Raw genomic sequence first — 21,427 nt, forward strand, 5'->3', positions numbered from 1 at the left:
CAAAAATTACAGTATAAATATTTGGTACATACTGTCTGTATTTAAAATAAAAATTTTACTTTTCTTCAGAATACGTTTAGTGGTATGTACTTGAAAAGCCAGTATGTTCATTTGTCATACAAATGGAAATAAACACGAGATGAAATACTGATGGAGGAAATTTCCTCTATGTTTATTCTGCCAGACATTCTCAAAAACTGATTTGAAAATGAAATGATTAAGAATTTCTGTTTCCCAAGGGGGCCCCACAGAGTGCATAATCAATCTCTGGTTCACATTTCCCTGACCAAAAACAAACAAAACAAAACAAAACAAAAAAAACACCACAACCACCCTAGATAAGATTCTGATTAAAGAGTTTTAAAGTGAAATTTTTATTTTTAAAAAGTGAAATTCAAAATCATGATGCAATGATAGAAGTAGGAATCGGGGCAGGGGTGGGCTTCACTCATCTGTAGGTAATGAAGAAATTTTTAATGATTATATTTCTAAATGCATACCGCAGTAGATAAGCCATAAAAAGTCCTATTCAATTAATTAAGCTTATATCTCATCCAGGTATACCAAACTATTCTCTTTAAGGGAAAGAAACTTAGGGAGATTAATAGTGGGAAATTAATTGAAAGAGCTTTTTTTGTAATATTAAAGTCATATGAACACCTGATCACATGAGGTATAGCTGAAACTGCTTCTCCTTGTTATCATACTAAAGTCAGTGTAATGCATTGATAAAAAGCAGACTAAACATTTCCAGAGGTAAGTTTCATAATTTTTCAAAGTAGCAGAGCATGTTTAACACACTTGGATTGCGTTAGTTCAGAGGGATAGATTTCTCTTTTGGAAAGCTGCCTTTGAGTTAAATACCCAAATCCTGAAACTTCTGATAGCAGTCAGTGTTAACAGTCTTCCTTTGAGATAAGTCACCAAGAAGCAGAAAATTTGCCATCTCGTGGTGTTTGTACATACACGAAATCTATTTTTTAATTTTATTGTGAAGTACAAAAGACAGAGAATATTCATAGGCAACAGAATGAGATCTTCCTGCAATTTTTGGTCTTTTTTTAATCCACAGAAATGTGTAAATAAAACCATATGATTATTTAACAAGAGAAAAAAACATTTGATTATTTAACAAGAGAATTTTCTGACATCCTTGTTCCACCCACAGCTGTTATAAATTTGCTGCAGCTGCTTCTTACCGCCTCCAGATGGCGCGCTGGTGCCCGTTCTCGCCTCCCAGAGACCGGCCAGTTGCCAGGTGCTGGAGAGAATGAGCTTGAAGCCGCAGGGCTTAATCCCGCGCGGCTCAGAGATGGGTTTCTGGACTCGCGAAGCAGCGGCAACAAGGCATCACTCATTGTAGAAGTATTTCCATTTCTGAGAGCAAAAGGAAGAACTTAAGCGGGCGGCACTTGGAGTGTAAATTGCTTTGTAGTATTTAAAGGCAGAATGGATCCTGGGCAGCCGAGCTGGTACGTGCAACAGAAACTACTCAATGGAATTGTTCTGGGTAGGACTGGTCTGATCGTCCTTTGTGTACCAAACGTTGTGTGTCCTGGATTGCGCCTATGTGTATACACCATTTCATTTTCACCAGGATCATGGGGACTTGGGAGTCACAATCTTTCATTTTTCCAAAATGATATAATAAAAGCTTTGCAGAACATTGTTTATTAATAGAAATGTGACCCGAGTCACAGTCTTAAGAAACACATGATAATGATATAAAAATACTTTTATTTTATGTTTCTTTGTTAAAGAAAAAGAAAGTAAACCTAAACTATCACTGTGCAGTGTTACTAGATATGACTTAAAAGACAATGGCAAAAAATGTGTTTGACTGCCGTGGAGTAGACTTTTACCTGTAGGTGTAGACTTAAACACACCTGTAATATATCAGTATTTTCAAATCCATGCGCTAGAAAAAAACATGGTGTAGCTATGAAAACACTAGTTATGAAAAATGCATGTCATGAATATGTACATTTTATATGGTCTAATATGTTTTGTGAATGTGTGTTGTGTATATGCACACAATAACATGTATATGTGACCTAGATGCAGAATTATTATCGTATGATTACAAATAGGCATGTGCTGAACATAGATGAATTTCTGCACCTTCATGCACTGTATGTCTATCTGGATAACTTAGTATGCACATTATCTATTGCCACAATATTAAATCTGAATTAAAAAGAATATATTTGTTTTACTGTTAAACTTTACATTTGTTGAATTTCATTCAGTTGTGCATTGAGTTTTCTATGCTTTTAAATTCTGAGGAAAGGTTGGTTTTTATATTTTGAACATAAATTATTTGCTGAGGTGATTATATGGGAATAGGATGCATAGATATATAAATATAGATTCCCTAAAGTACAGGTTATATGTGGAATTCACGAGTTTTGAAAACTCGAGAGTTCTGACCGAGAGTTTATATTAGAAACAAGAGAATTGAAAGATTAAAAGATTCAGAACTAAATTGGACATAATTGAGACTGAGGTTTTATGTTTAGTAATATCACTCTAAGATTAATGTTAGACTACTTATAAACTTGTATAGATTCCCTTGAACAGATGTTGTTAATGAGCCAGTGACTGAATTTTATCTTCTATCATTGCACATAAGCAAATATAACACAATTCAATACAAGAAATATGACTTGCAAGCTAACTAGGTAAGATAGCATGCTAAATAAAGCCTAAAATACTGAGAAAAGTTAGAAACTATTGAGTCCCTGCCCTCAAAGAGTTGCCATTCAAATGACTAGGTTAGGCATGTTCATGAATATGAGTACACAGTAAAAGACAAAATAAATGCCACTAAAGTGAGACATGCACAGGTGTGTAGCATTTAAATTGAGGGCGAGATCTAAATTAGGGGCATTAGTAAGGCCTTCAGATTGGAAAACCCCCTTCTACAGAGATGGATTAAAGAACAATTTTCGTAGGTGTGAAGAGGTTCTGGGCAAGAGATGTATTCAGGTCAGACATTTGGTTTGGGTTGGCTATGGCCTTCTTTATTGGTCTCAGAGGTAAGCAGTAAGAGATAATATTATACAAATAGGCTGTGTGATATTGAAGATGATCGTGAACATGGGGCTGAAATTTGTGGATTTCATCATCAGTTCATTTCTAGTGCCACTAACAATGTAGGCATTCAGTATTCTTAAAACATTGAATGTTCTGCATAACAGCAAGAGCCAGCACAAAGTTTTAGGATATTTGTATGGTTTATGTATTGCATGTCTACCATATTAGAATGTAAGTTTCAAAACATAGCACTCTTTTTCAATATTATATCCTCAGAGCCTAGAAAGTACTTGAAAAATATTTATCTACTGAATGAATTAATGAAGAGTAAAATTGGAATATGATCAGGGTTCTATATCATTCACATTTAGTTTTCCTGGTGGTCTTAAATTACTAAAATCCTCAAAATCTACCAAGTCTTTGAAGCTATTGTATCAGCTGATTCCACTTATGGCTCAGGTACTGCTAAGCAAGTTCCCTGGAATTACCACTATTGGTATTTAATCTTACTCTATTTTTAACCTTTTTTATGAATAGTGTTGCCTTTACATTTTTTAAACTGTTATTAAGATAATTATAAACTGTGTGATTATTCAGGCAGAATTAAACAGTTCCTCTTCATATCCCTATAGTAGAAATAGTGAGTATATAACACAGGTTAAACAAATACATTCAGGAAAAGAGTTGAGGGTTTGAGGAATGTCTTTGCTCCCTGTAACATATGTTTACCTCCGTATTAGAATGCTTCTAATATTTGGTTCTCTGCAACTAGATTCAGGCTGAGCTCTCTAGATCCTCTTTATAATTTTGGATATGCAGAGTGATCATTTGGGGGAATCCTTAGCTATTTGTTTACATAGTATTTGGGAACTCTGTGATAATTTCTACGGGTCACAGCCCCGGACCGCGCAACAGCGGTGGTCCTCTTTTTTGTTCCTGTGTACTGATATCTATACTTTTTATGGACAATGACAGGAATATGTGGAGAAACTAGTGAAGAAAAAGGTTTTTGTCATTTGAAAGGATGATACTGGGTGAAAAGATACAGTCATTTTAAAGGAATGTATAAACGTGATTTGCCCAACTAAATTATAAATGAATGCGTAATGACTTGCAAATAGAAGGGCCAAATAAACAATGTCACTGAACCAACAACTTCAAAAATAAACCCCTGGAGTTTCCCCTGCTCCTCAAGAGAGATCTTTCCTCTGTGATAATGATTTATATATCTTAATTTACTTTTATATCACTCATCTAAAAATATACAAGGGTGGAATTTCTCACTTTAAAAATATATGTCGATGGGGTTTCTATGTGTCAGTTCAACTGAGGATGCAAGCTTTTAGTTTCAGCTTGAGCTAATCTGTGTGAAGTCAGGCTTTTTCTCTCAACAGTGTCAATAAGACAAATTTCAACACTAGCCTGGTCTCCATCCTGCTGGACTTGCTGGTAATGCTTTATTTTATCCCTGTGAGAGGAGGTAGTATGGCATGGTGGCTGGCCCAAGACCTTATCTGAAACCCTAGTGTATGGCTTGGCCTGGAGATTAATCTTTCCCTAATAGATTAACCTTGTCTAAATACTGCTGGACATTCAGTTTTGGAGAAATCTACTGCAGTGTGTACTGCAGGTTTTTCCCCCTAGTGGTTGACTTAAGGCTGTTGTATTAAAACAATAGAAATAGACTTTTCTTCATACATGGAGCTGGCTTGGTCAATATTTTCTAACTTATGTTTTTAAAAACTTATTTCAGAAGCAATAATCATTGTTAAATGATCATTTTGAAAGATACAAATACAATCCCCTGAACAACATGCTTTTGTGTCTTCTTTGGAAGGCTGGACATTCAAAATTACACAAATGCGAAATATATACAAATAATGGAAGTGTTTCTGCTACTAGATTCACACTGTACTCCTTTTTCTGGGTGTAGTGGAAAGATCTCTTCTCCCTCTGTGTATCCTAACATCACTGTTTTTTTTTTTTTTTTTTAATCAGCGGTGACACTGAATCAGTTTAACATGATTTTTCTTTAGCCTGTGTGACCATACTGTAAACTCCTTAAAGGCAGGAAACAGATCCCCTGCTTTCTTTGAATCTCTGTATTATACTAAACATACTGCCAGCCACAAACAGCACTTAAGTTTACAATTTTCTTTTTTGAAGTAGGGTCTCACTCTGTCCCCAGGCTAGAGTGCAGTGGCACAGTCGTGGCTCACTGCAACCTCGACCTCCTGGACTCAGGTGATCCTCCCACCTTAGCCTCCAGAGTAGCTGGGACTGCAGGCACACGCCACCACGCCCAGCTAATTTTTGTATTTTTTTGTAGAAACAGGGTTTCACTATGTTGTCCAGACTGGTCTAGAACTCCTGGGCTCAAGCAGTCTGCCCATCTCAGCCTCTCAAAGTGCTGGGATTACAGGTGTGAGCCCCCTGGGCCCTGCCATTTTTTTTTTGAACGATTGAGTAAAGATTAAATTATTATTTTTTCACACTAATTAAAATAGTAGATATAGTCATATAATAGTGGCTTCTAAGGTTCACAATGGAAATCTTTCTAGTGGTTCTATAGACCAAGAATGTTATACCTGACACATCACAGCAGAAAGAGAAAGCTCCTTCTCCTTAATTAACTGTTAGAAATGAAACATCTTTTTAAAAATATTATTTGAAATGTGGAAATATCTATAAAGATACAAAACTTGCCTTTACTTGGTAGAGCTATTTACATCTGGAATAGCTATCTTATAGCGAACCTGTGTCTCTAGGGTGTTGTGTAACTGCAGGTGGAATGTTCCAAAGTTAGAACTACAAAAAGAACAAATCAGAAGAGTTCCTAGCAGTAAGAATTAACCTTAAGGAAGCTTAGAAGCATTTATATGCTTTAGAGCTGTTCCTGGGGAAAAAAAATCATGCATTTTTTATAATGAGCATATTTATGAGCATACCCCCACCTGCCACCAAGATGTATAAAAATGAGTTCGTAGCTGCAAACTGCTATTTTAGCAAGTGCTAGAGGAAAATAACAAAGGATCTGTGGTTGTATTGTTAACAGAAGTGAAGAAGCTTCTCTTGTGTCTCTGGACGAACGGCTATCAGAAGAACTTTTGGTTAGTAAGATGTATTCTTTCCTGGTCTCAGGCTCATTAACGATGGAAGTAGGAGGGAGAGCATATAAAGCGACAGCTGCAGCTGTGGGCACTCAGATCATTTGTCACCTGGCATGAAGTTAGTGTTGGCAGCTCTGGAGCTCCAGCACAGAACACCAGGGAGCAAATGCCAACTGATTGTTGTTCCTCACCAGCTTGCTGGCTAACTCCTACTCACTCTTCAGATCTCTGCTAAGTGTTGCTTCCTCCAAGTAGCTTTGCCTGACCTCTCTAGAGTGCATTTAGCACCTTTCTCTTCACTGTTATGGCCTCATAGTCTCACCCTTGCCATCACACTTACTGCTTGAAGACCTGCCTGTCCTCCTCACTAGACTCAAGAAAGGCAAGAACGGAGTCTTTTCCAACATTGTTCAGTGTCTGTCTTGCATACAGTAGGTGTGTACATATTGATAAATAGCATCTGTTGCATGACGGCTTTATGACTACGTAGAGGCTGTAGGGGCTTGGATATCAATAAGGGCGGTATTTGACTCAGTGCCACGTGTGAGCTGAAAGTAACTAAACTCTCAGTCCTAGTGTCCTCATCTACCATCTGTGGCAATTGTATACCTGCCTCTTAAAAGTAGTTGTAGTCCTGGATAACAAACCTGCAAATGTACCCCTGAACTTTAAATAAAAGTTTTTAAAAATAATAAATTTTTAAAAAGTAGTTGTTAAGGTTAAATAATTTTATTTGTAGTAGTGCTATGAAGATTTATTTATGGGCTTTCTGCATATTAACTGAATTAATCTTCAAAAAGACAGACATCAGGTTGGTACTATTAGCACGATGCTTTATGTAAGAAATAGAGGCATGGAAAGGTTAGCTTCCTTGCCCAAGGTCACAGAGAGAATAATAACAAAAATAAAAGGCCTTGTAGAGTGACCAGGCCAGAGTAGATATTTGCTAAATGCTGGACTTGGGACTATTGCAATTTTATTTAGGGAAGGCTGATTCCTGTGTAAATGAGAAATTACACCAAGCAGTTAAGAACAGTTTGTTCTCTGGTTTCAGAGCCTTCTGTTGCAGATATTGTCTTTGTAGAATTCCCATGGAAGCCCAATGTGGTTAGAGAAAAACTTCTAATGTGTGCAGTCAGAGAGAACCTTTATCTTTATTGAGCGTTATATGGTGTGGGGCATGTTAGAATCTAAAGAAATCTTTGTAAGAAATATGTTCTTGTTATAGGTCTCAAGATAAAAACAGAAGTAAACAATGTCATGGCCTATTTTAACAGTTTGCAGAATTCCTTATTTATTTTGTTTTATTTATAAATTCTATTTATCTTATAGTGTTTACTTTTTCTCACTATAAAATGCTTTTAGTTGAAAATATGTAATACAAACAGCAAAGAAGGAAACAAAAATTATCCATAATTATTCAACTAAGAAATAGCTACTATTAACATCTTGGCTTTTTTTTTTCTATTTTTTGACAAAATTACATGCACATCTGCTTGTATATACGCATCCATTACACACATTTTAATATGAAATTAGATTATACATACATTCTATGTCCTATTCTGTACCTATTATTTTATCATGCTCTTTAAAAATTATAATTGTCAGTACCTGCATAATATTATCATATATGGCTGTATCATAATTTTATTTAGTAGTTTTGCTTCTGTTTAATATTCTTCTAATTTTGAAAATTGGTTTATTCGTTTCCATTTTTGCTTATTTGAACAGGCTTACTATGGTGCTTTACATGACAGATGTACCTTCTAAATAATCATATTTAGATGATGACATAACAACTAATAATATTTTCAAAGGGGGCAATGCACTTCCATTCAGAGATAAACAGGTCCAAAAAAAATTTTAAGACATAATTAATATTTAATTAAAAGCAAGAAATAAATTGGAATGGCAAATGGAAATGGAATAATGTTTTTTGACAGACCATGGTATGCTATCACCTATGAAGGTCAGTGTTATAATTACTATTTTACTGTGACTGACTGCGGCTCAAAGGTAATGAATGACAAAATCAGATTGTTTTAGTGGCTCTGCCAGGATTCAAATATAAGTCTCACTCCTCAACACTTTATTTTCTTCATTCCACCATGCAGTCTACACAGTGTGCTGGCAGTGTTCATAGCTCCACATGACAATTTATTTGAGCCTCTGTTTCCTCATGTGTAAAATAGAAACAGTAATACTCACCATGTAGGATTTTGTGATGGTTAACTTGAATAATATATGGAGACTGAGATCCAAAAGAATTCATCCTAGGACTCAATTTTAGCATTGAGGCTCATAGGTATTTCATAAAGTATATCCTGAAACTGATAGAATTTGATAATCTCCTGGGAACTGAGGGACTCTCAGAAGGCTCATTAACAACCCGAATTTCCAGACATGAATCTAGAAGATTTATATCCAGAATCTGAAGTAGGTCACTGCCTTTGTTTTTAACAAATCCCTTTCGTAATTTTGATAACATTTTAAATGGCAACCACAGATATAGGCAACTAGAAAAATGATGCTGAAGAGAGGATGAAAAGTTTAAGATGAGACATGAAACTTTGGCAGTCACTGGTTCAAAGTAGATGGAGCTTCCTGTGGGATAGTATGGCTGGAAACTGTGAGGATGTAAAAACAACTCAGGGTTTGAATGCTTCATTTTCTCAGGTAATTTGAAATACGAAATACATTCAAGGCACTTGAAATTAAAAGCAAAAATAATAGTAAGTCGACTGAACAGAAATGGCAGACAGCAAGGTTTTGCCAAAGTAGGATATGTTTTAAAGTGGGTTGATTATGAAGGTAAATGCACTGGATGTGTGATGCTTGTGGATCTTAATCATGTATACACTATTTAAACTAAGAAACCTGAACTGAATTTTCTGTTTGACTTTTTTATTTTTAAGGGGGATATCTTAGAATTAGTTCTTCCCTTCTCTGTATTTCCATAGAAATTTTTCTAGCCTTTTATACTGAATAGCAGTTGATAAAATTGATTTTTCCTATGACAAAAGGAGCTTCCAGAGAATAAGAGTCCTAATTCATTCAAGAATGATGCTCAAAAGCAACTTGTCAGTGAATTTTTCAACCCATATTTTCATTATTTTAAATAGTTGATGGAACATCTTGTAACTTTAAGAAAGTTCTCTATGGGAGACGTGCACTATATTATTTAATTAAAATAATTACCAAAGATTTTAGAACATTTGTTCTTTTTGTATTGTGGGTATTTGATGTGAATTCCTAAAGAGTGTACTAAAGAAAACATTCTCTAATATCTGAGACCAATGTTCTTGAAAACTGTGTTTTTGTCAGGAATTAATAAGCTGCCTGACATTAATATCATTAAAATTATAATTGATGGCATTACATTTCCTGGTGTACCTTCTGCTACAGAAATATTTTGAGTTGTGCCAACTAATTTTCTGGGGCTGTTACTGAATAATAAACATGGTGGAGACTAGATATTTTGACTTGCCTTTTCTGGTTAAATCTAACCTTGAAGTCCTCTATAGTTGGATTTCTGTATTGGTCTTTAACATATAATCTTACAATCTTAGGGGGCTAAAGGAGAGTTTGAAAAGTGATTTTCAGGAAGAAAGGAGAATCTCTACAATTTCAAAGCACTTTCAAAAAAGCCATGTCACAACTTCTCTTGCTAACCTATCCCCATATCAGTTACCTGCATTTTTGTGAGATTCTTTATTAAACCCTTCCCTGAATATTTCCTGTTGCTATATAAGCTCACATCTTCATGCTTGATCTTAGTGGAAACAGAAAACTGGTCCACTGACCTTTTAATACATGTCATTTAGATATTAGGAGAATGTTATTGAAATCTCTTCCTCAGTAAATACTGCAGACACGTTATGCACCTAGTCCATGCTCTTTTGATGAGTTCCTTCTGCAGGGCAGGGCGCTGTGTACTTCACATGCAGGGAGTTACAAGAGGGGCTTTTCTAGGCCTCCTTGCCTTCTTACTTCTGGTTTTTAAAATTATTTTCCCTGGTTTTGTAATTTATCTAAATTGGCTATTTTTTTTTTTTAATTCTCTGCTTGACTTTTTCCACTTGCCTTTTCACTTTCTACACTTGACCATTCACATTCAGAAACAACAACAAAAAAATGGTGGTTGAATCCTGAAGAAGGATTGAAGGTATACACCTTACAGTATAATTTTGTGTGTACATGATTTTATGTATACATTTCAGACACCTATCATCATTGTCCTGTAGGCATGTACCATTCAAGTGCAAAGTTTTGTACCAAATATTAAGTGGATTTATCAATCATGCAAAACACTAAACCTTGCCCTTGAGGAATGCCTGTATTGAAGAGTAACGATCACATTACCACCCACTTATTGTGTATTGAATCCTGATCATCCTGATGGCAGGTAATATTGTCAGTACCTGCATAATATTATCATATATGGCTGTATCATAATTTTAGCATTTTATTTAATCTAGCATTAAATAAAAAGATTGACTAAATGATGAACATTTTACCTTATATCTCAGTAATTACTTTTTGTTAAGGACCTTTTCTATCCTTTTAGTTTAGAAATGTAAACTGATGTCTCTTCCTTTAATTTATACTTCAGTAACTTAACCATAATTTTGCACCATCTAGTTAGCGAGTTTTCCATGTTTCTTCTCTCATTCTTCTCATTTTGTAAGTCATCTCTTCTGGCGTATTTATGGATTTTTAGGATGGTAAGTTTGCTGGAGTCTCACTGATTGCTACTTTCTATGCAGAATCTTTTAGTCAGTGTCAAAGAGAGATTATTATATGGGTATCTCACACACAGGAAATTAGATTCACTATAGACCAGCTATGGTGGATTTGCTATATTAGATTAGATTAAATTAGATTCGCTGTAGACTTTTTCATGAAATGTTTTCAAATCTGTACTCATTTATTCAGCATGAGTGCAAATCATTATGATAAATTATTCAAAGTACATTTATAATTTTATACATCAATTTGAGAAACTTAATATTTACTGTTACATTTTCAGAATCAATAATCTTCTGCTTTTCACATATATTTTTAAATTGTTTCAATCTTTCATGTTGAAATGTTTCTGGAAGATAAAACTGGAGAATCACCCTAGCTTTTGTTTGTCAGTACTGAAATATTGGGCAAGTTACAAAGGCTAAACAGATTGTATATTGAGTTTGTGAGACATAAAAAAATTTTACCCATAAGAAAAGGATGCTGTCTGTCTGATTTGATGATCTACATAACATTGGGAAGAATAATAAAAATCTATATTTGTGTAATTATTAGGCTAGAGATCAGAAAATGAAGCTGAGCAAATCAGTTGGCTGTATTTTTAACTTTCATTTGTGACTGATAAGCATACTGCAGAGCTTGAGAAATTGCTCTGCTTAATTTTGCCTAAAACAGTACTTAAGTAGATCCATTACCGATTTGGATTTTATAATAAAAAGAACGGTTAAGGAGAAAATTTTTTGTTTGGCAGGTTGGAAATGAAATGTTCCAAACTTTTGTTGTGCAACAGTTTCTTAGGCTCTGGTAAGAAATTATATTATGTCAAAACTAGTTAATTACAAAGATAAATGTGAAATGCAGGAGATTGATGAAAACAAAACAATTTCAGCCAAAGTTCAGGAATTTTTTTAATTCAGTGATGGCACATATATCTTAACTGATGTCTGGGCTCCATTTCATTTACTTACTACCCCAAATGTCAGCAATGTATGCATTAAGGTTGGTTTTCAGATATTAACTCTAAATAGTATTCATCAATTATACTCTTGAAGCAAACATAAAGCCCTTTATAGCAGAAGGGTCTTTATTCCCCCTTTTCTCCAATTCTTATTTTGTTATTATGTGGTTATTTCTATCAATATCCTCCCTTATTTTCATAGTTTTCATATTCTACCCCACACCTGGACTAAGTTGCAGTGAAGAGATCCCTGAGTTAAGAATGCCAGTAAGATCAGAACACTATGAGAATAAGGTGCTGGTAGTGGGATAGGGAAAGCAGCTGAAAGGGTTTATTTGTATTCCAAAATACATGCATCTGCACCTGCAAGAAGACTTTTGCCATCACAGTCAACTCTTTATTATTTAGAGAACTCTCTGCTTTGTGGAGATTTGGCTATAACCCCAGACTTGCTTCCCTGGAACACCTAACTTTGTTTTTGCTGCCAACGGCATGATCTCCTTAGGAAGGATTCGGCTTAGATGTGGAGAGGAAGACTGAGTGCCTGTGTGTATGGCTGAGTATAAATCAATCCAAATTCCAAAGCAAATTTAAAAGATTTGGGTGCATTATTTTGTGCACATGCCTCTTTTTCTACCTTGTTGAAAATAATTTCAATACTTGTATACTTTTAATATATTCAGTGCAGTGCAGTGCATGCTCACATCTATTTCATGTGGTCTTTCTTAACTTCATACTTAACATTTAAACATCTGTATGTTTAATGATTTTACCCTGGCTACAGGCATTAGTCAAATAATTGTTTTCCTTTCTGTGCTATCATCAAAGGACTATTACATTTTTAATCTTCCCTGAAGAAGTTGTAACACTCTATTAGAAAATGGTAACAAACACAATGATACTCCCACTCCATCTTCCATGTCAATTCAAAGCTTGAACATTTATTCACTGGACAATGGAGGTTTACCTATAGTTTCTGCATGGGATAATGGGACAATTGCTTTATTGTTTTAAAAATATAATCCCGGCAACGATGTGAAAGATGAATTCGAAACAAAAATCTTATTGGTAGAAAGTGTGGGACCAAACTGCCAGTGGCAGCAGTAATGAAAAGGGGGGTGTGGATTTAGAAATACATTTTAGAAGTAGATAAATATAATTTGTCATTAAGAGATGAGGGAAAGTGAGGAATTCAGAATAACTCTGAGATTTCTAACTCATGTAGTTGGCTACCTAATAGTGGCATTAGTCATAGTAATTTATAGCAACTAAGCTTTATTGAAGGGATGCTTGGCACTTTAAGGGAGAAGCAGGGGAGTGGAGTGGAGATAATTGTCATGCTGAGTTTGTTACCTGTTGGACATACATGTAGAGCAGTGTTTGTCACTCTTGGTCATATTGACACGTTGAGATGGATAATTCCTTTTTGGGGGTGGGGGGTTATTTTGTACATTGTGGGATTCTTAACAATGTTTATGGACTCTACTCACCAGATGTCAGTAGTACCTCTCTCAGTTGTGCCAACCAAAAAATATCTCCAGATTTTTCCAAGTCTTCCCTGAAGCAGGGACAAAAATTGCACCCAACTGAGAGCCACTGGTATAGAGACAACAAAGAAGATATTGATGTTGTGTGTCTAGAATTTAGGAGACAGACAAGGCTTGAAATCAATATTAGACTCATCAGTAGCGACAACCTAAGCAATGTGAATATATGAGATTCTGCAGGGGAAGAATGTAGATGATTATATGTTATCTAATTTTTTATTGAACAGATCTGGAGACTAAAAATTCCTAAACACATGAGATAGATTGAGTCAGCTCATCTTATTTTTGAATACTTTCAAATGTTATATGTCATTATTGTTGTTATATACTGTTACATATCAGCCAAATTGCTTGTATTGAGCCACAATTAATTTTTCCATAATAATAATTCTTTTGTCCTAATTTTGCTTTTGTTGAATACAAGACATGTCTATCAGGACAAATAAAATTCTTTCTAAATCCCTCCACATATTTTAATATAACTATTAAATTAATTTTTAAAATTCAATATTCTTATGCCCTGACTAAATATCTTTAATATTTTCGACCTTCTTTTATATGTTATATTTTGACATTTCTTGCATCATGAGTACTTTCTATTGAACTGCAGCCATTTTACATATTCTTCTTAAGGTATGGAGAAGATAAATGAACAGACCCAATGTATGACTTCTAGTTTAGAGGAAAACGGGCCATCAATTTCCACAGTTTGGTCATAGTATTTTTTGGTCATAGTTATTATTGCGTTAGCTTCTTTGTCAGCTAGATGATGCTATTGTCTCTTATGGCTTGTTGTTTTTATTTTCCATGAACTTTCTGTTAACATTTCATATCATGTATTAGCAATTTTTTAAAAAAACTCATTTCACATTTCATATCATATGTTAGTGATTTTTTATAAAACCAAAATGTGAAAATTTATATTCATCCTTTTAAAAGTAAACCCTTCTTTGGTTTAGCCAATCATTTCAACCTGCTTGATCCTTTTGGACTATGATTTCATCATGCAACATATTTGTTATTTCTACCAGTTTTATGCCATCTACACAGTTATCAGTCATATTTATGCAAGTCATTAGTAAAAATGTGAGCAGGTCAGGTTCAGAGATAATGGAATTACGTAGTTTTATGGATTTTCTCTTCAGTGCTTTCCCCAGCTCCCTTTTGCTTAAAGGTCTTTTTATTTTCATAGAGTGCTATAGAAACAAGACTTACGTACATTATTTTCCACCTTTCCCAGATAAAACCTTCAAATATAATCCTATCACAAGATATGGCAAGGTAAATTATATTTCATTTGTTGGATTCCATTTATAGGAAAAATGATTTTGTTGAGTGATAAAATAATGTTAAGTGATAAAAACAGGATACAGATTTGAATATAAAATGACTATATATAGTAGATGTAGATCTAGATATAGACCTAACTATATAGAGAACACCAAAATCTCAGTTTTAACACCAAAATGATAGTTTTCTTTAAAATGGTAATTATGATTGATGCCTTTTTGTATCACATTTTGTAGTCTCAAAATGTTATATAATGGATTTGTCATTTTAAATGCAGAAAATAATAAAATATACTTACATAATTTTAAATCAACAATATTTAAAACAGAATCTGCAAATAAATGCATGTTTCCTGAAGACCAGTATTTGAGGAAAAGGCCTAACTGAACTTTAGTGACAAGAGAAATCGTCCTAAGGAAGCCACAGGTTTTCAATATTTTCTAAGAAGAAGGAGAGTTGAAGTTGCATCATATTTTTCCATCACCAACACCCTACCCTGACTGAAAAATCTCTTAAGAGATAACAGATGTGGGTGGATAGGCCAGAAAAAGCTGTCAGATGGGGAAACATACTTGTCTGTTTTTCTCAACAGCATTGTTATAAAGATCGAGTGAGATGGATAAATATGAAAATCGGTGGATAAAGCGGTTAACAGTACTATTCAAGGGTATCGATGAAAAGGAGTTGAAGTTATAATTACTATTTTGAAAGAGTATTGTGTTTTATTAACATATAATAGAATGTTTGCCTGGCCAGGCATGGTGGCTCAACACCTGTAATCCTGGCACTTTGGGAGGCTGAGGCAGGCGGATCACCTGAGATCAGGAGTTCGAGACCAGCCTGGCCAAGATGGTGAAACCCCACCTCTACTAAAAATACAAAAATTAGCCGCGTGTGGTGGTGGGCCCCTGTAATCCTAGCTACAGGCTAGTCCTCCCTCTGGGGGGACTGAGGCAGGAGAATCACATGAACCCAGGAGGTGGAGGTTGCAGTGAGCCTAGGTCGCGCCATTGCACTCCAGCCTGGGTGACAAGAGCAAGACTCCATCTCAAAAAAAAAAAAAAAAAAAAAAAACGAACGTTTGACTACTTTTATGCAAAAGTCCCTTCAAGCCAAACACTATATCTTTTTAAACTACGTAGCTCCCAATGCCTAACACAGAACCTCATATCTATGAGTAAATATCTTCGGAATAAGTAGAGAATGAATTACATTGCTGGCAATGTTTTCAAAATAATAGTGACTTTTTATTAACATAAGAGAAATGGAATAATAAATAGTGTCATAATAAAGTAGCAAGTACTAATGCTGTTATCGTGCCAAGTTGATATAACAGATGATCCATCTATATTATTAGTGACTAATAACAGCATTTGAATTCCTCCTGTTTCTGTTTCCTAATTTTAGGCACTCTGAGATTTTATGCTTGGCCCTATTGTCTCTTTATACTTTTATAATTTTGATTGTATTCATGCATCTGGTCTGTAATATCTTCTCTGTGCTCATTATTTAAATAAGTCGACTATTTCCAGCCTTCATGTCTGACTGCTGAACATATTTTCTTGCTCTCTTCATATCTACTCAAATTTAACCTATATAAAACCTAACCTATATTCCATTGCCCTTCCCTGATCTCCCAAGTTCTGAAATACACATACAACACATGCTGCTTTTTTAGGTTTCTTTTTTGTGAAGGGCACCCCTATTCTTCCCTGTCCACTTTCCCCATCATTTATCTTCATCAATAATAAAAAGCTTTTAAATCTTAATGCTTCCATCTCCAGTGATATCTCTAGAGCCTATATTTGTTATTTAATTCTGAGACCCCATACAGGCTTTCATAATCATTCATTTAACCATCGCAATTCTCTCTTGTAGCTATCAGATCAGGATAACTCTTGTGTTAGTTTGCCTCAATTCAAAATCCTTTAATGACTACCACTTTACCTACTAACTTCAGTTATATTATTAAGGTCCTATGAATATCATTTGAAAATATTAACTTAATTTTTCAAAATATTCTAAGCGTCAACCTTATATAGTGTGATTTCAAAACTCTGGGGTTCTACCTAAAACAGGTGTTTGACTTTCTTTTCCATGTAATATTATTTGAGTATTAAACCCACTGAAAGAAGGGAGCAGATGTTCACAAGAGGGAATTTGGATTGGAATCTCAAACTCGTGGACACAACTAGTGTCCTCATGCTAGAATGGGAGACCTATACCCACCAGTGTAGAATGAAAAACTAACTTGACTTCAACACGCAGGAAATGTGAGGTAATCCTTTGAATGGTGGACAATGGCTACAAGTCTTGGCTCAGTTATCTATGGTCCTATTCAGGAAATGTCTAAGGAGAGCCACTTGTATCTACCTTACCATTTATTTCACACTTTTACTTCTCTCTCCTGATTTTCATCAAAAATAAATGTGGGCTGGGCACGGTAGCTCATGCCTGTAATTCCAGCACTTTGGGAGGCCAAGGGAGGTGGATCACTTGAGGCCAGGAGTTCAAGACCAGCCTGGCAAACATGGTAAAATCCCATCTCTAACCATAATATAAAAAAATTAGCTGGATATGGTGGTATGTGCTTGTAATCCTAGCTACTAAGGAGGCTGAGGCAAGAGAATCACTTGAACCCGGGAGGCAGAGGTTGCAATGAGCCAAGATCATGCCACTTCACTCCAGCCTGGGCGACAGAGCAAGACTCCGTCTCGAAAAATAAGAAAATATAATAAATAATAAAACAAACAAATAAATGTGGAATCAAGTGAGATGAGGTTAGAAATATTTGTGGAATAAGGAAGTCTTGAATACTATGTAGAAAGACAGAAACGATGCTCTTTCTCAGAGAAGTGTAGCAAGAACCGCTATCCAGAGACAGCAGTGTGTTGGGTGGTTCCTTAGCAAGAAATAATGAATTAGTGGCAAGTAGATTAACAGAGGAGGACTTAAGCCGGTATAAATTTGATGAAAAGGAATGCAAAGTTATGAAGACAGCTATAAAGTATCAGGGTAGCAGAACAGTAATTTTGTAATTGATTCAAAGACATTAATTTCATGTTGCTTGTCATGTGTCACATTTAAAAGGGAAAAAAGAAGTTTCTTAATATGAAAGATGTTTTTCCATTATTAAGTATGACCCCAAAGAAATACTGACAAAAGAAACAAAAAGTTGTGGATTTTTTTTGTTTGTTTTTTAATGATGACTGCAGACTTTAAAATAGAATTCAGGGATTAATATTTCAATGCAAATGACTATCTTTAAAAGCCCAAAGTGCTAATACTATTAAATCATTTATCTATACATTTCTAATTTTTTTAAAGTAAGCTAAATCACACCTTAAATATAAAAGCATATTTTCTTCTTCAGAAACAATAAGTGGAAAATTGCTGAATATTTTAAAAATAATTTTGGAGATGAAAAAGAGATAATGCTAATCATTAGTTTATATTAAATCATTTCAAATGAAAAGATATTTATAATGTTTATCTGAAGCAGATATTAATGCAGTAGGTGATTTTGAGTATTCCATTTAAAAGTTATCTTTGCCACCAGGCACGGTGGCTCACACCTGTAATCCCAGCACTTTGGGAGGTTGAGGCAGGCGATCAGTTGAGGTCAGGAGTTTGCGACCAGCCTGGCAAACATGGTAAAACCCCGTCACTACTAAAAATACAAAAATTAGCCAGGTGTGGTGGCGCACCTGTAGTCCCAGCTACTCAGGAGGCTGAGGCAGGAGAATCGCTTGAACCTGGGAGGCAGAGGTTGTGGCGGGCTGAGATCACACCACTGCACTCCAGCCTGGGCAGCAGAGCGAGACTCTGCTAAAAAAAGGAAAAAAAAAAATTCCTCGGGACTATTCTAGGTTTGTGCTTCATTTAGTGGGAAAATCAGATTCTGAGAATCAAGAGATTTTGCCTCTGCTATATTCTTGCTATCCTGTCTTGATCTCGTCTTTCTAGAGTTGCTCAGAGACTTGAAATGCTCACCAATATCTGGTATGAAGTTATGATTGTCTTTTTTCTACCCCATTCCTTTAATCCTCATTTTACTTCTCCACTCCTCAAGAACGAATCTCTTAAAAAATGAACTAAAAATGGTTTAGCAACAAGTTCTACAAGGTATAATCTGTATATTTAAAGGCTATGTGGATTTGAATCTACTCCAACTAATAGTCCACCTTTACTTAGAATATGAGCTCTCATTCTCTCTCACATCATTTCTTCAATCCATGGCTTGAAACAAACAGGAAACTCCAGCCAGAATGCATAAGGAAACAGTTTTTGTAATCTTGAAACAAAGTTCCCACCCAAGGAATTCTCTCTGTGCTCTGCATGGGATTAAGAGTTGGAGGGTCACGCCTGTAATCCCAGCACTTTGGGAGGCCGAGGCGGGCGGATCACGAGGTCAGGAGATCGAGACCATCCTGGCTAACACAGTGAAACCCCGTCTCTACTAAAAAATACAAAAAATTAGCCGAGCGAGGTGGTGGGCGCCTGTAGTCCCAGCTACTCTGGAGGCTGAGGCAGGAGAATGGCGTGAACCCCGGGGGGGCGGAGCCTGAAGTGAGCCGAGATCGCGCCACTGCACTCCAGCCTGGGTGACAGCGAGACTCTGTCTCAAAAAAAAAAAAAAAAAAAAAAGAGTTGGAGGGAAGTCTCCGTGACTCATTTGCCTTAGTTGTGTTAAAGCACACTTATGAAATTCACAATTCAAAATTAACCTGAAACAGGTGATTTCTTGATCATTTATTGTTACTTTTTTCACTTTAAATCCCTGAAATGTTGACAGAAAATGCCAGAAGAGAATAAAACTTTTATAGTGGAGAACACATTAACTACCTTATTAATTGACGAAGGGTTGAACCGCAAAGCAGGGGTAGGCAGTATAAAAAGATATGTTGTATAGATGCCAGAGAGCCTCTTAGTAACGTTGGATAAATCAAAGACGCCATCTTAGGCATCGGTTCCGGGTTCTTCCCCCCCCACTTGGCGCCCCCTAAACCCGCCAAGCACAGGCCGCCAAATAAGCACCCAATCAAAAGGAAACACCTCCTGCTAGCCCCGAGGTCCCGCCCTCCGACGGGACGCTGAGCCTCCAATAAAGATTTCTTCGCTGCCACCGGTCTCGTCTCTGACTAGCCTGTCGCCCTTCAAGTAAGACCACCTGTCTGCCAACACATTGTTGAAAATAATACTAGAGAACTTAAACTTCTCTTTTTCTTCTTCCTCCTCTTCCTCATCCTATTTCTTTTCCTCCTCCTCCTCCTCCTGTTCCTCCTTCTTCTCCTCTTTCTTTTCTCCTTCTTCTCCTTTCCTTCCACTGTTAATTTTGATTAGGCATGAACAAAACCAGGAATTTTATCATTTATATGATTACATGAAGATATTTCAAGCAGTATAATCTAATTTTGTATATAAAGACATACTCCCACATGGCTTCAGTGAATGACAATTGTGTTCCATTGTAAAATAATTTCTATTTTTTCTTGTTAAGTATTTCTCCTGAAGCCCTGTAATCAGTGAATGCTATTCCTTTTTAATGCTTGAGTCTACTGTACTTTAAAAGGTTAAATTAAAAGAAAGAAAATTCTGCAATAACATCCCACATCCTTTATTCTGCTTGGTATTTCAACTTTAAAAAGGAATTACAGCAATGACTTTCTGAGCAACATTGAATGGATATGAAAAATAGGTTTTGAGCATTTCATTTAAAAAATTTGATTTTTTTTTTCTTTTTGAGCGTGTCTTTTGAATGATTTGTTTTACAAAGTCACTACTGCTTTAAATGACATGATAGAGCTTTCAAGTATCCTATTTTAACTGGACATCCAGATTTAATAGCTTACACACTGGTTGTCAAGGTGAGGTCCCTGGACCTCATGAGTATCACCTGGGAACCTACTTGAAATGAAAATTTTCAGGCTCCACCCCAGACATACTGAATCTGAACCACTTGGGGGAGAAGTCCAGCTGTCTCTTTTAATAAGCCCTCTTGGTGAATCTGATGCAGCTCAAATAGAATGACTAGTTTATTGCATTAGACACAGGGAATGGATAAAAATTAATATAAAATTACATAAAGAGGGCTTTGATTAAAAATGACATATTTTTTCTTCTAAATTTCTGTTGTTTTAATTTGTTTTAGTCAATTTTCTCTCTGCCCATAACTTCCTCTTGTTTCTCACATTACCAATAGTATCCTGAGTTAGAAATTTTAACAATGAATCTTTTCTCCTGGGTTTTCTTGTGTTCTCTTCCTGAACTTATATTTTCAAAAGTGACAAATTTTGGTTTGAATCTCTGTGATGCCACTAATTATGTGACTTGGGAAGTGGCTTGATCTTTCTGAGTCTTACTGTCTGTAAAATGGGGACAATATTATTTTGTAGATCTGTTATGAGAATTACATAATAAAGCTTATGTAAAGTACTCAATGAAGTGCCTAGCACATAGTAATGCCTGTTAATCTATTTGTCTGTCGATGATCTGCCTTTCTTGATAGGTGGTAATATATGAAAGTAATTTCAGTCCGTTAACGTCAGATAAAAATATTAGTAGTAATTGTCAGTTATTGTCATAAAACAATATCTATAACAATAATATCTAGGGACAATATATTTTAATATAATTGAAATATTCTTTTATGTTTATTTTCTAATGGTTTTGTGTTGTCTTAAAGGTATTATTATATATCAAATGGTTACTTTGTTAGAGATTTTGCACCTACCTAT

General features: G+C 35.5%; 1 long non-coding RNA gene across 4 annotated transcripts in view; it reads left to right on the plus strand.

Annotated features, from left to right (window-relative positions):
• The first annotated feature begins 1,187 nt into the window (after nt 1–1,187).
• The window catches only part of LOC134732953 (uncharacterized), a 473,617-nt gene continuing 453,377 nt past the window's right edge, over nt 1,188–21,427 (plus strand). For all 4 annotated transcript variants that reach the window (XR_010116490.1, XR_010116491.1, XR_010116489.1 and 1 more), the window contains exon 1: nt 1,188–1,472. This is a non-coding gene — a long non-coding RNA (uncharacterized lncRNA). The remainder of the gene's footprint in view (nt 1,473–21,427) is intronic.

The sequence above is a fragment of the Symphalangus syndactylus genome, chromosome 17, assembly GCF_028878055.3.
Source record: "Symphalangus syndactylus isolate Jambi chromosome 17, NHGRI_mSymSyn1-v2.1_pri, whole genome shotgun sequence".
Taxonomy (NCBI): Eukaryota; Metazoa; Chordata; class Mammalia; order Primates; family Hylobatidae; genus Symphalangus; species Symphalangus syndactylus.